We start from the raw sequence: 11,904 nt of genomic DNA, 5'->3' as shown, positions 1-11,904 counted from the left end.
TAACTAATTTCAGGCTCGAGTTTTTGCGCCTGTGAGTGGGTTCGTTGCGGTCGCCTTGATCCGTAAGATCTCGAATCGAAGACGCAATTCCGGCTAAGAAGTCCTCAACTCGCAACTAGCAAATCTCTAGTATAAAATAGTAACAATTTCTGCTGATTAAATTAATTACAAAAAAATTCTTTTGGATGGATAGTCGAGCACTCGAGGGACCTGCACCTAAAACAATAGGTATTTGCGGCTCCTGCGAGTTGCACTATAGCTTGATATTCTTCTTCCTCTTATTTCTCAAATGCAGATAACGGTCTTTGGCCCCACGTTGGGCGCCATTTTATTTATGTAGTAGCCAAGAGGCAGTGCTCACTAGATACTGTGGGTTTTCCAGTGTACAATCGGATCGGTATTTGTGCACTTCTTGCTATGCTCGGTTCAAAGCTCGTCGGATATGGCGTGGGCCTTCCTCACCGATTATAAGTCACACCCTTTCACTACTGTAATAAAAGTTTAAGTGCACATTCTGTAAACTAAATGATTGGTCAACGGTTGAATTAATTGGACGTACGGACGGACCCTAAAGAGTAGGTATAAGAGAGGAACACTCGCGTTGTGGGTGGCTGAGGTGTCATCCGCCCCCACGTCTTTACCCTCCCTGCCGTGGTAAACTCTGATAATTTAAGTGTTACCCCTTAACTAAGTTCATCTTTTCGATCTTAGCTCATTCTGAAGTAATTCGACATCCACTTGCTGTATTAACATAGACCAAAGATATACGTTTTTACTCCATTATTATTTCGTTAAACTTCAGGATAATTCATAATTCTGTCTCTTATAATTATTAATCATTTTCTTAATTTATCTAATCCCTAGATATTTATCTCTACGTTAATTGAAATTCATATAAACAAACGCGTAAATGTGCGGCTCGCTTAGGATCCCGTTTAAGTTATACATACGATCGATATATATATATATACAGAATAAATCAAATATGCGGCCTTGGTGCCAATTTACTTTCGATATACTGACTTACGCTCAGATCCTCCGCTGCTGGTTCGTTGGGCCCATCGAAGTTGCAGGTGCTGATGGCTGTTAGTTGGAAAGTTCAGAAACGATATTTAAATGGGACGCCCGCGTTCGCATTCACATATTACGCTAAACGGCAGAAAAGCAACAACAATATCAGTTACTTTCTATCTAATGTTACGCATTACTCTAAATTTAATCGATCTCAAAACTTTACGTCCTTCGGGTTACTGGAATCATCCAGCGGGAGCGCGCTGCTCACCGCGACGCGCCTCCAACTTCTTCGACAGGTCACATACCTGCCGCTCAAGCGAGCTCTCTATCCGGCTGCGCCTGCTCCTGCCTAGTCTCCGCTCAGCTACCTTCGCTGCACCTCCACTGTTCCTACTGGCTTATGCTCGAAAAGGTAATGCTTAGCCGCTGTCCATACAGCCGAATCGCCTTAGTTGGGGCTGCACGAGGCCGGTTACATTACTCCGAGAACTCAGACACAGGCCGCCTCTGGTCTGACTCTTGGAGATTTCTCGCTCCCGGTTTAGTGCGGTCGCACTCGGATCGCTATAGCTCCTTGGCAGCCGACGTGGCAAAGCAGAGGTTCCCAAAAAGTAGGGTTACGCGCACGTGCTGCGTTGGCCGCACGTCGACGTCTCTGCCGCCGTAGGGCCTCCGAAAAGTTAGGTTATGGCCGCTCGGTCGCACAGCGTTGGGCTGCACGTCGACGTCGCTGCCGCCGTAGGGCTTCCAAAGAGTAAGGTTATGGCCGCTCGGTTGCACCGCGCCGCCTTGTTCGCTGATCGCCAACTTTTGCCGCGTGTGGCTGCCACGCCGGCGATACGCCACGCTTAGCGAAGGACGTAAGAGCCGTCGCCTAGCGCCAAACTAGCCCTGCACAACAAAAGGGTTAACTACACTATAAACTCTGCCGTTCCGTAGTTAATATTTACCCGTTCTCACTCGTGCACAACACTTATTAAGTTTTGTCACTGGTCTCTTGCTGGCACTTTACTATTAATTCGATTAAAACTGTATAATCCACGTGCCGGAATTATTATAGTAAAAATGATCTACGATGCGTGTGCTTTGCTCTGGTTTTCAATTTCAAGTGAGCGAGCGTCACAAAATTTCTCTACACGCAGCGTGCCTTGCATAGCAAACGAGCCAAAAGCTACGGGACTTTTCCCAAATCCTCTCTCGCGCTCTCGATGCTCGCGAGCGAAGGACTGGAGGAAGGAAAAATAAGCAAAAAATCGTACGATTTCGCTGGCGCTGCGAATGCAGGTAGAAGAAAAACGGCATGTTCTGGAAGGCGCTACCCTACACTCTAGTCGCGGCATATGCGTTTCGATGGGTCGGTTCTATCATTTAAACTTAATGTTGGAGGGGGGCGGCTTTAAGCTGAAATGCACTCGGATAAATAATAACACGTAGAACTTGTCGGGGTTTTACGCGACGTGCGTCGGGATGTTTATTTAGTCGTAGGTAAATTGGTACTGAATACAAAGAACAAAAACTAAAGCTAGGGAGAGCGGATTAGAAGCTCTAGGACTGGAAGTCCGGAGGAAGAGGGAGAGAAAAGGAGAGCGTTCGGGATCACACTGAGCGCCTTTCTGGCGTGAACATTCTCCCCCCCTTGCGAGGATACGCAGCAAAAGTACCAGGAAGTATTAGCTCTGGAAAGCGTAGGATAACGCTGAGCGTTCGTCGGCATGTAGAAGGGTGTGGTGATCCTGTCCACACGACTGGCATCGGTCGCTACTTCGACAGGATCCTCCGGAATGGTGGTGGGCCAGGCAGTTGACGCAGTACTTCCTGTCGATGACTGTCTGGAGCCGTTTCTTCGCATCAAGCCGGAGAAAACGGTGACACTTCCGAAGAGGATGGTTCCCTTTGCAGACTCGGCATTGGTAGGATAAAATACCTCGGGAACGTCTGCTCTTGCTGTCGTCGTACGGAACCCAGTAATTGGAATCGGCCGAAGTAGTCACTCGTGTGGAGAACGAGGAAATTCTTTGGATGGGTGCAGGAATTTGTGGTGCGTCATCACGAGGATTCGGAACACTGGATAAAGTGTTGCTTGGATGCAACAATGTTTGATGCCGACCGTGACACGTAAGACAGCTGTGGGCGCTTGTGCAATTACGGAGTGGATGACCGCTTGCAAAGCAATTTAAGCACAACTGCTTTTTCTCAATGTACGAAGTTCGATTTTCTATCGTCATCTGGAGGAAGCGTGGACATTTACGCACTGGATGGTTCTCTGCAGAACACAAATCGCATCTTTTGGATATGGGAACAATCCGCGTACTAAAGGATTTTAGTACTCGCGGTGCCACGATGGATTTTGTCGGGTTGGACGGACTGAGGCGTATCGTAGGAGGTTGAATAGAATTTATAGATTCCAGAGTTCTATGGCGCTCAGTAAGGAAAGAATCTAATTCTAGCCACGTCGGAATTTCGGTTTTATTTGGTAAGGACTGCTCCCATAATGAGAGCGTCAGCTTTGGAAGCTTCGTGGAACACAAATAAACCAATAGACAATCCCAATTATCCGTAGGAAGGCCGGACAGAGTTAGGGATGTGAGGCAATTTTGAATTCTATTCTGCAGCTCCTTCAAGGCTGCCGAGGATTCGCGTTCGATGGATTGTATGTTTAGTAATTTCTTCAGTTGGCTGTTCACCAACGCGCGTTTATTTTCGAAACGCTCAGTTAGGTTTCCCCATGCTGAGCGGAAACCGTCATTGGTGAGTGGCGAATTGGAAACTATAGAATGAGCTTCATCACTAGTCTTGGCATTTAAATAGAACAACTTTTCTACAGGGGTCAGCGTAGGATTGTCGATATAGACCGCTGTGAAAAGGTCCCGGAAAGTCGGCCAGCGAAGATAATCGCCCGAGAAAACTTCCGTTTCGCACGGAGGAAGCCGACAGCCAGACGGAAAGGAATTTTGGGGCGCAGGAGGTTGGACTGGAGCTGCTTTAGCAGAGATCGTATCGATCTGTTCCATGAGCTGGGCGGCACACCGTCCGTAAATAAAATAGGAGTAGTCGTATTTTGCCTTAAGAGTAGGCAAGATGTCTGCAGCGCCCTCTAAACCAACTGAAATTAGCTCTGAACAAGCTTCGTACTCTGTCTCGACCTTGTCCCATAGCGCTCGGACTTGGTCGAGATGGATTTGACAAGAGTACTTGGATGGAGTGGGTGCTGCTGGATTGCAGACTCTGGACTCGAAGTGACTCAGACGGTCACAGATCAACGTAAATTTGTCTAAAATTGAAGGAGCCATTCTGGATATTTCTTTATAATTTTTACTATAAATAGGTATATATTACAAAATAATTTATAGGTCGAAGTTGGATTGGGAATTTAGGAACCAATCGGACTCGTAATAATTATTTTTGAAATAATTATTATTTGTGGAAAATTGTATTTTTCTCGTAAGGAATTCAAATCGAGAATATTTGAATTAAATACGGAATTACGAAAATACGGTCACACTAATGTGTATATGGAAGCACACTTGGATTTCTAACTTAATCGGTTAGTTGGAATTTTAATATAAAATAATTTAAAATTATTTTATTTGTCTGGTCTTATTTGATTGACCGGTGCTGTATTTCGGAACCAATACGTGTGTGTGTGTACCAGGTGTGTTAGTTGAAGTTTGCCGGTTTTTTTGATAAAGAAAACACTCAATTCTCAAGAGAATGTGAAAAATTCGTTATTCAAATTATTGACCGTTGGCTTCTACACATTTCGCCCATCTTTCAGGCAAAGTATGGATACCATTCCAAAACAACTTTTTTTCTAACGAGGCAAACCATTCGACGAGCCATTTTTCGACTTCTTCAAAATTGGCGAAGCGCTGCTCTGCCTGTGAGTGTCCCATCGATGCAAAAAGGTGATAGTCGGACAGGGCGAGGTCTGGAGAGTACAGCGGGTGCGATAATATTTCCCAATCGAGTCCTTTCAGTGTGTGCTTCGTCAGTTTAGCGGTATGAGACGGCGCGTTGTCATGTTGCAAGATAACTTTGCCATGTTTTCGGGCCCATTCCGGCCGTTTTTTCGATCAACGTATTATTCAAATTGATAATTTGTTATCGGTAGCGATCCTTTTTAACAATTTTACCAAGGTTTTAATAACTTGAATTTCACGACACCACATGGGTCCCGCAAATTCGATTTACTTGGAACGAAACTCGACATACTCACTAAGGTAAAAAAGTATGATGTTTTTATTTTGACGGAATGCGACTTGTGTATTTCTTTAGAATAATGTCAACAGAAAAAAATGACACATATGCCGAATGATACAAATGTATATAGTACGGCTAGCGGCATCAACAGTAAAACCGGCAAACTTCAACTAACACCCCTGGTATATTTGTGCACGTGCCGTATGCAAGTGCAAAATAGCGGAGATAAGGAGAGGCGGAAAAAATTGCCAAATATCGGAGCGTCGTATGCAGACGATAATGTATGTATGTAAATACGTATTGCAGCTCAGAATAGAGCGAGGGAGTAAAAAAACAACAATATATGTACGAATTAAATAAATTTGTAATTTTAGTAGCTGCGGACAGTTATTAAATAAATTTGTAAATATAAGTTTCGGAGTGAAGTGGACTGTATTTGTAGTATGTATGTAATGTAAATAAATGCTAGCGGGAACACAGTTAACGAAGAGGAATTGAGAACTATTGGAATTAAATTCTCACTGTGGCTATTGCATTTATTTAAACTTTTGGATTTCGGCACAGAAATTTGACACAAATGTAGAAAATTTGGAAACCGAATTATTTTGAATTTGGAATTGGAAGTTATTATGCTGCCGTGTGTCGGATTAATTGGACTTGGATTTAGACAATAATCATACAGAGAAGTTAAGACGAATTGAGTTTCGCAAAACCTAACTGTATGACCGGCAGCAATAATGTAATGAACTTATCTGGTGCGGTGTTAAAGCCACCGGAGCTGCTGGTGGATGATATCCGGCTCGAAGGACCAAATGTTGGAGGGGGGCGGCTTTAAGCTGAAATGCACTCGGATAAATAATAACACGTAGAACTTGTCGGGGTTTTACGCGACGTGCGTCGGGATGTTTATTTAGTCGTAGGTAAATTGGTACTGAATACAAAGAACAAAAACTAAAGCTAGGGAGAGCGGATTAGAAGCTCTAGGACTGGAAGTCCGGAGGAAGAGGAAGAGAAAAGGAGAGCGATCGGGATCACACTGCCTCCCGAAATTGAGCGCCTTTCTGGCGTGAACACTTACGATTATACTTATTTATATTTTCCTATTTGTTTTCCCTGCCCTTACCCTCTGACCCCTACACCACAGTTAACTCATCGAGAGTCCTACTCGAAGAGGTTTTAACTGAAAAAGGTCAGACAAGAATCGTTCTAGCTCTTTATGTCTTTCAGGTGATACACCCCTAAGGATTTCCCGACATCGTTTTCTAATTCATAGTAAATATGGCTAAGCTTCTTAGTAACTGTCGCTTTCATAAAGACTGGAGCCAGCTTACTGTTGAATTGTTTAGCCGCATTGCTTTGCGCAAAACTACGGGCATACACAGTGTCACCGGCTTTAAAACATGCTGAACGCGAGCGCAAATTATAAACTTTTGCATTGTTTTCATGCGTTTCCTTAATTTTCTTCTGTGCTTGATTACGTGCTAGCTGCATGACATCAGGCGTTTTCAACAAAGTATCATCCTGTAACGACTCGCCCTACGTCAAGTTCAGCTACACTTCCGGTCTCTTCCATTATTTTGGACAATAGACCGAAGTCTCGCCAGAAATCAACTCCCAGATATATATCTTGCTTCAGCCCTGGGATCACAAAAAATTCGACTGGATGTGTACGATTTCGATAATTGATGTCTGCCACGAGTCTGCCTACGACTGAGCACTCGGAGTTATTCGCGGTTTTAATGCGACCTGAACATTTTCGTAAATTTGGGTTCTGAACTAAGTCTCTAGCAGCGTTGCCTCCGATACAGCTTATCGTTGCTCCTGAATCGAGTAACGCCACATAGCGCTTACCCACTAAATCGATTTCCGTGTATAAACGGTTATCGGAATTCATAAAAACTGCTGCTATCAACTTTTTCCGGTTCTTTCGAACCTTGTTCCAAAATGATCGTGCTCTTAGTGTTGAACGTCCGGGTTTGCGAGTGTCAATACTGCTGCAAACGTCTGCGAATATTCTTCGTCTGGCTTCAGCGTACTGTGCTTCACGTATATGATACGGTTGGTTAACTTTTGCTGTGTTTGGGTGTACTTCTTGCAGATTTAAAACTTCACACGGTTCTGTCTGCGTACCACTACTGGATTTTAATGTTTCGGATGCGACGCGTGGATTTTGGCCGACGCATCCCTTTGTCGGTTTTCCGATGGTCTACAGTGCTGACAGTTCGGCTTAAAAGTGTTTTTGGCTCCGCATCCATAACAGAAGATGCTGCGAACTTCGAGACACTCGTCGAACCTATGGCCTATCTTATCGCAGTTCCAACATCTTATCTGATTAGTCTGTAGGGCTGACACATCTTCTCGACCTACATCCTCGGATTCCTGTTCTAGTTGAGCAATATAAGGTCGTGTTCCGACTTGGTTCTTCCCTTGCTGCGGTCTATTCTGCTTACAAAACTGTTCGTGCGTTCGTATCTCTTCCCTTAAGGTGACTAAGGAATCTATGCGCAAATGCATCAACTCGTACCTCAGCGATGGCTTCGCATGTCGAATCAGCAGTTCAACTAACGACTGCTCTGAAAGTCGAGTACTCAAGCGCGAAACCAACTTTTCTATTTGGAATTGGTACTCTTCGAATGGTTCCCTGTCTGCTTGACGCCTACTATTGATAGATTCCCATATGTCCATGTCTGTATCCACATCTCGAAATTTCTGTCTAAATTCCCTGCAAAACTCTGCCCATGTAAAATTCGTACATGCTTGGTGGAATTTCCAATACCACTCATTCGCTTTGCCGGTAAAGAACAGATGTAGGTGATCACAAAGAAGCTGATGATCTCCGTTCAAGTTTTGTTGGGCTAGTGCTTGTACTCTGTACAGAAAATCCTCTGTCTGCAAGCCATCTTTGGCTCCATCAAATTTGATGTGCCAACTCTGGATAATACCGGGCACCTTCTCCGGCTGCACCGAAGTGTGCGACCTCTCAGAGTTTCGACTAGATTGTCGATTCCCTAATCTCTCGTTTTGCTCCCTGTTCGGTAAGTTCAATCCTGACCCTGGCTGAGTTTGACCTACTGCGAAAGCTTGTCCCTGTGTTACATTGTTCATGCTTCTCCTACTCGGGGATTGGGCATTCTGTTCGAGCTGCAAATTCGATATCTGTGATTGTATGAAACGAGTCAAATCCTGCATAAGCTTCTGTTGCTGAGACTGCATTGCTGCTTGAACTACTCTACCTATTTCTTCGACACTCTCTGCTCTAGATGAATCGAGAATTGATGGTGTATTAGCGCTTCTATCGCGCTGCTGCGCCACGTTACTACGTTGCTGAGACCTAGTAACCATACCTCTGCGTTGCCCCAAACTTCGACCTCTTCTTGGTTCATTCCTGTTACGGCCTCGGTTTGTGATAAGATTGCTGCTGCCTTTGCCAGCGTCATATTCATTGGGTGCTCTTCCTGACTCGGATCTTTGTTCTGCATCTGCCAATTCGGCTAATAAGTTATTGTTCGATACTGACAACTGCTGCACCGTGCATGGTTGATTGCAAGTCGGACACGAGTTCGTTACTGACAAGTGATCTCTAATACATTGATGATGAAATCGATGATTACAAGGAGAAGCTGCTGTCAGATCGATCACGCTTAAAGGTCGTGTGCATAGAATGCAAACACTCTCGTCATTATTAGAAGCGGCTGCTAAATTCTCTAAGCTATGATGAATAGGCATTTTCTTCTTCTGTAACTGTTATTGGTTGCTTAATATTTTCAAATTATGGTCTTTGTTTTTCCAGCTAGTTTCTGTCGAATACCTTCTTGCTGAGCGTTCTCTCCTAACCAACTCTATACTAATATTGTCTATATTGTTGCGGCTTTGTAGGTTTGTATTCGCTGTATTGGTCATCCATCGAAGTTCCTCTGACCACTTGATATTCCTAAATACGCGTACAGTACCTTTTGCCAGTAGTCTAAACTGTCGCCTTTGGATAGTATTCTGCGCTCGGTTAGCACTGGTCGATAGTACCACGAAGTTTTGATAACATATCGCTATTCCAAGCTACTAATTCCGAATTCGCTTCCCTCTACCTATTGAACGGGAGTTTGATCCACCTAACTAATTTCAGGCTCGAGTTTTTGCGCCTGTGAGTGGGTTCGTTGCGGTCGCCTTGATCCGTAAGATCTCGAATCGAAGACGCAATTCCGGCTAAGAAGTCCTCAACTCGCAACTAGCAAATCTCTAGTATGAAATAGTAACAATTTCTGCTGATTAAATTAATTACAAAATAATTCTTTTGGATGGATAGTCGAGCATTTTCATGGGCTAAAACCACTCGAGGGTCCTGCACCTAAAACAATAGGTATTTGCGGCTCCTGCGAGTTGCACTATAGCTTGATATTCTTCTTCCTCTTATTTCTCAAATGCAGATAACGGTCTTTGGCCCCACGTTGGGCGCCATTTTATTTATGTAGTAGCCAAGAGGCAGTGCTCACTAGATACTGTGGGTTTTCCAGTGTACAATCGGATCGGTATTTGTGCACTTCTTGCTATGCTCGGTTCAAAGCTCGTCGGATATGGCGTGGGCCTTCCTCACCGATTATAAGTCACACCCTTTCACTACTGTAATAAAAGTTTAAGTGCACATTCTGTAAACTAAATGATTGGTCAACGGTTGAATTAATCGGACGTACGGACGGACCCTAAAGAGTAGGTATAAGAGAGGAACACTCGCGTTGTGGGTGGCTGAGGTGTCATCCGCCCCCACGTCTTTACCCTCCCTGCCGTGGTAAACTCTGATAATTTAAGTGTTACCCCTTAACTAAGTTCATCTTTTCGATCTTAGCTCATTCTGAAGTAATTCGACATCCACTTGCTGTATTAACATAGACCAAAGATATACGTTTTTACTCCATTATTATTTCGTTAAACTTCAGGATAATTCATAATTCTGTCTCTTATAATTATTAATCATTTTCTTAATTTATCTAATCCCTAGATATTTATCTCTACGTTAATTGAAATTCATATAAACAAACGCGTAAATGTGCGGCTCGCTTAGGATCCCGTTTAAGTTATACATACGATCGATATATATATATATACAGAATAAATCAAATATGCGGCCTTGGTGCCAATTTACTTTCGATATACTGACTTACGCTCAGATCCTCCGCTGCTGGTTCGTTGGGCCCATCGAAGTTGCAGGTGCTGATGGCTGTTAGTTGGAAAGTTCAGAAACGATATTTAAATGGGACGCTCGCGTTCGCATTCACATATTACGCTAAACGGCAGAAAAGCAACAACAATATCAGTTACTTTCTATCTAATGTTACGCATTACTCTAAATTTAATCGATCTCAAAACTTTACGTCCTTCGGGTTACTGGAATCATCCAGCGGGAGCGCGCTGCTCACCGCGACGCGCCTCCAACTTCTTCGACAGGTCACATGCCTGCCGCTCAAGCGAGCTCTCTATCCGGCTGCGCCTGCTCCTGCCTAGTCTCCGCTCAGCTACCTTCGCTGCACCTCCACTGTTCCTACTGGCTTATGCTCGAAAAGGTAATGCTTAGCCGCTGTCCATACAGCCGAATCGCCTTAGTTGGGGCTGCACGAGGCCGGTTACATTACTCCGAGAACTCAGACACAGGCCGCCTCTGGTCTGACTCTTGGAGATTTCTCGCTCCCGGTTTAGTGCGGTCGCACTCGGATCGCTATAGCTCCTTGGCAGCCGACGTGGCAAAGCAGAGGTTCCCAAAAAGTAGGGTTACGCGCACGTGCTGCGTTGGCCGCACGTCGACGTCTCTGCCGCCGTAGGGCCTCCGAAAAGTTAGGTTATGGCCGCTCGGTCGCACAGCGTTGGGCTGCACGTCGACGTCGCTGCCGCCGTAGGGCTTCCAAAGAGTAAGGTTATGGCCGCTCGGTTGCACCGCGCCGCCTTGTTCGCTGATCGCCAACTTTTGCCGCGTGTGGCTGCCACGCCGGCGATACGCCACGCTTAGCGAAGGACGTAAGAGCCGTCGCCTAGCGCCAAACTAGCCCTGCACAACAAAAGGGTTAACTACACTATAAACTCTGCCGTTCCGTAGTTAATATTTACCCGTTCTCACTCGTGCACAACACTTATTAAGTTTTGTCACTGGTCTCTTGCTGGCACTTTACTATTAATTCGATTGAAACTGTATAATCCACGTGCCGGAATTATTATAGTAAAAATGATCTACGATGCGTGTCTTTGCTCTGGTTTTCAATTTCAAGTGAGCGAGCGTCACAAAATTTCTCTACACGCAGCGTGCCTTGCATAGCAAACGAGCCAAAAGCTACGGGACTTTTCCCAAATCCTCTCTTGCGCTCTCGATGCTCGCGAGCGAAGGACTGGAGGAAGGAAAAATAAGCAAAAAATCGTACGATTTCGCTGGCGCTGCGAATGCAGGTAGAAGAAAAACGGCATGTTCTGGAAGGCGCTACCCTACACTCTAGTCGCGGCATATGCGTTTCGATGGGTCGGTTCTATCATTTAAACTTACGATTATACTTATTTATATTTTCCTATTTGTTTTCCCTGCCCTTACCCTCTGACCCCTACAAACCCTAAGTCAAAATTCTACCGAATGCCATACTCCAGTTGCTCTGCGAGTATTTAAATCATTAATAATCGGAAATATATAAGAAAGGTATAATCAAAACAAGAAGAAAATAA

General features: G+C 44.6%; 2 long non-coding RNA genes across 2 annotated transcripts; both read right to left on the bottom strand.

Moving 5' to 3' along the window:
• Positions 1-1,180: 1,180 nt before the first annotated feature.
• Positions 1,181-2,373, bottom strand: LOC138929522 (uncharacterized). Its single transcript, XR_011445794.1, has 2 exons — positions 1,965-2,373; positions 1,181-1,905 (listed from the first exon to the last, which is right to left on the bottom strand). It is a non-coding gene; the product is annotated as an uncharacterized lncRNA (long non-coding RNA).
• An 8,147-nt stretch (positions 2,374-10,520) lies between these two features.
• LOC121503154 (uncharacterized) lies at positions 10,521-11,430 on the bottom strand. The gene is made up of 2 exons (XR_005991315.1): positions 11,305-11,430; positions 10,521-11,245 (listed from the first exon to the last, which is right to left on the bottom strand). It is a non-coding gene; the product is annotated as an uncharacterized lncRNA (long non-coding RNA).
• Positions 11,431-11,904: the final 474 nt, after the last annotated feature.

Source organism: Drosophila kikkawai, unplaced genomic scaffold (assembly GCF_030179895.1).
Source record: "Drosophila kikkawai strain 14028-0561.14 unplaced genomic scaffold, DkikHiC1v2 scaffold_272, whole genome shotgun sequence".
NCBI classification, from domain to species: Eukaryota; Metazoa; Arthropoda; class Insecta; order Diptera; family Drosophilidae; genus Drosophila; species Drosophila kikkawai.
The sequence above is the reverse complement of the archived record's forward strand: the minus strand, read 5'-3'. Positions and strand labels throughout refer to the sequence as shown.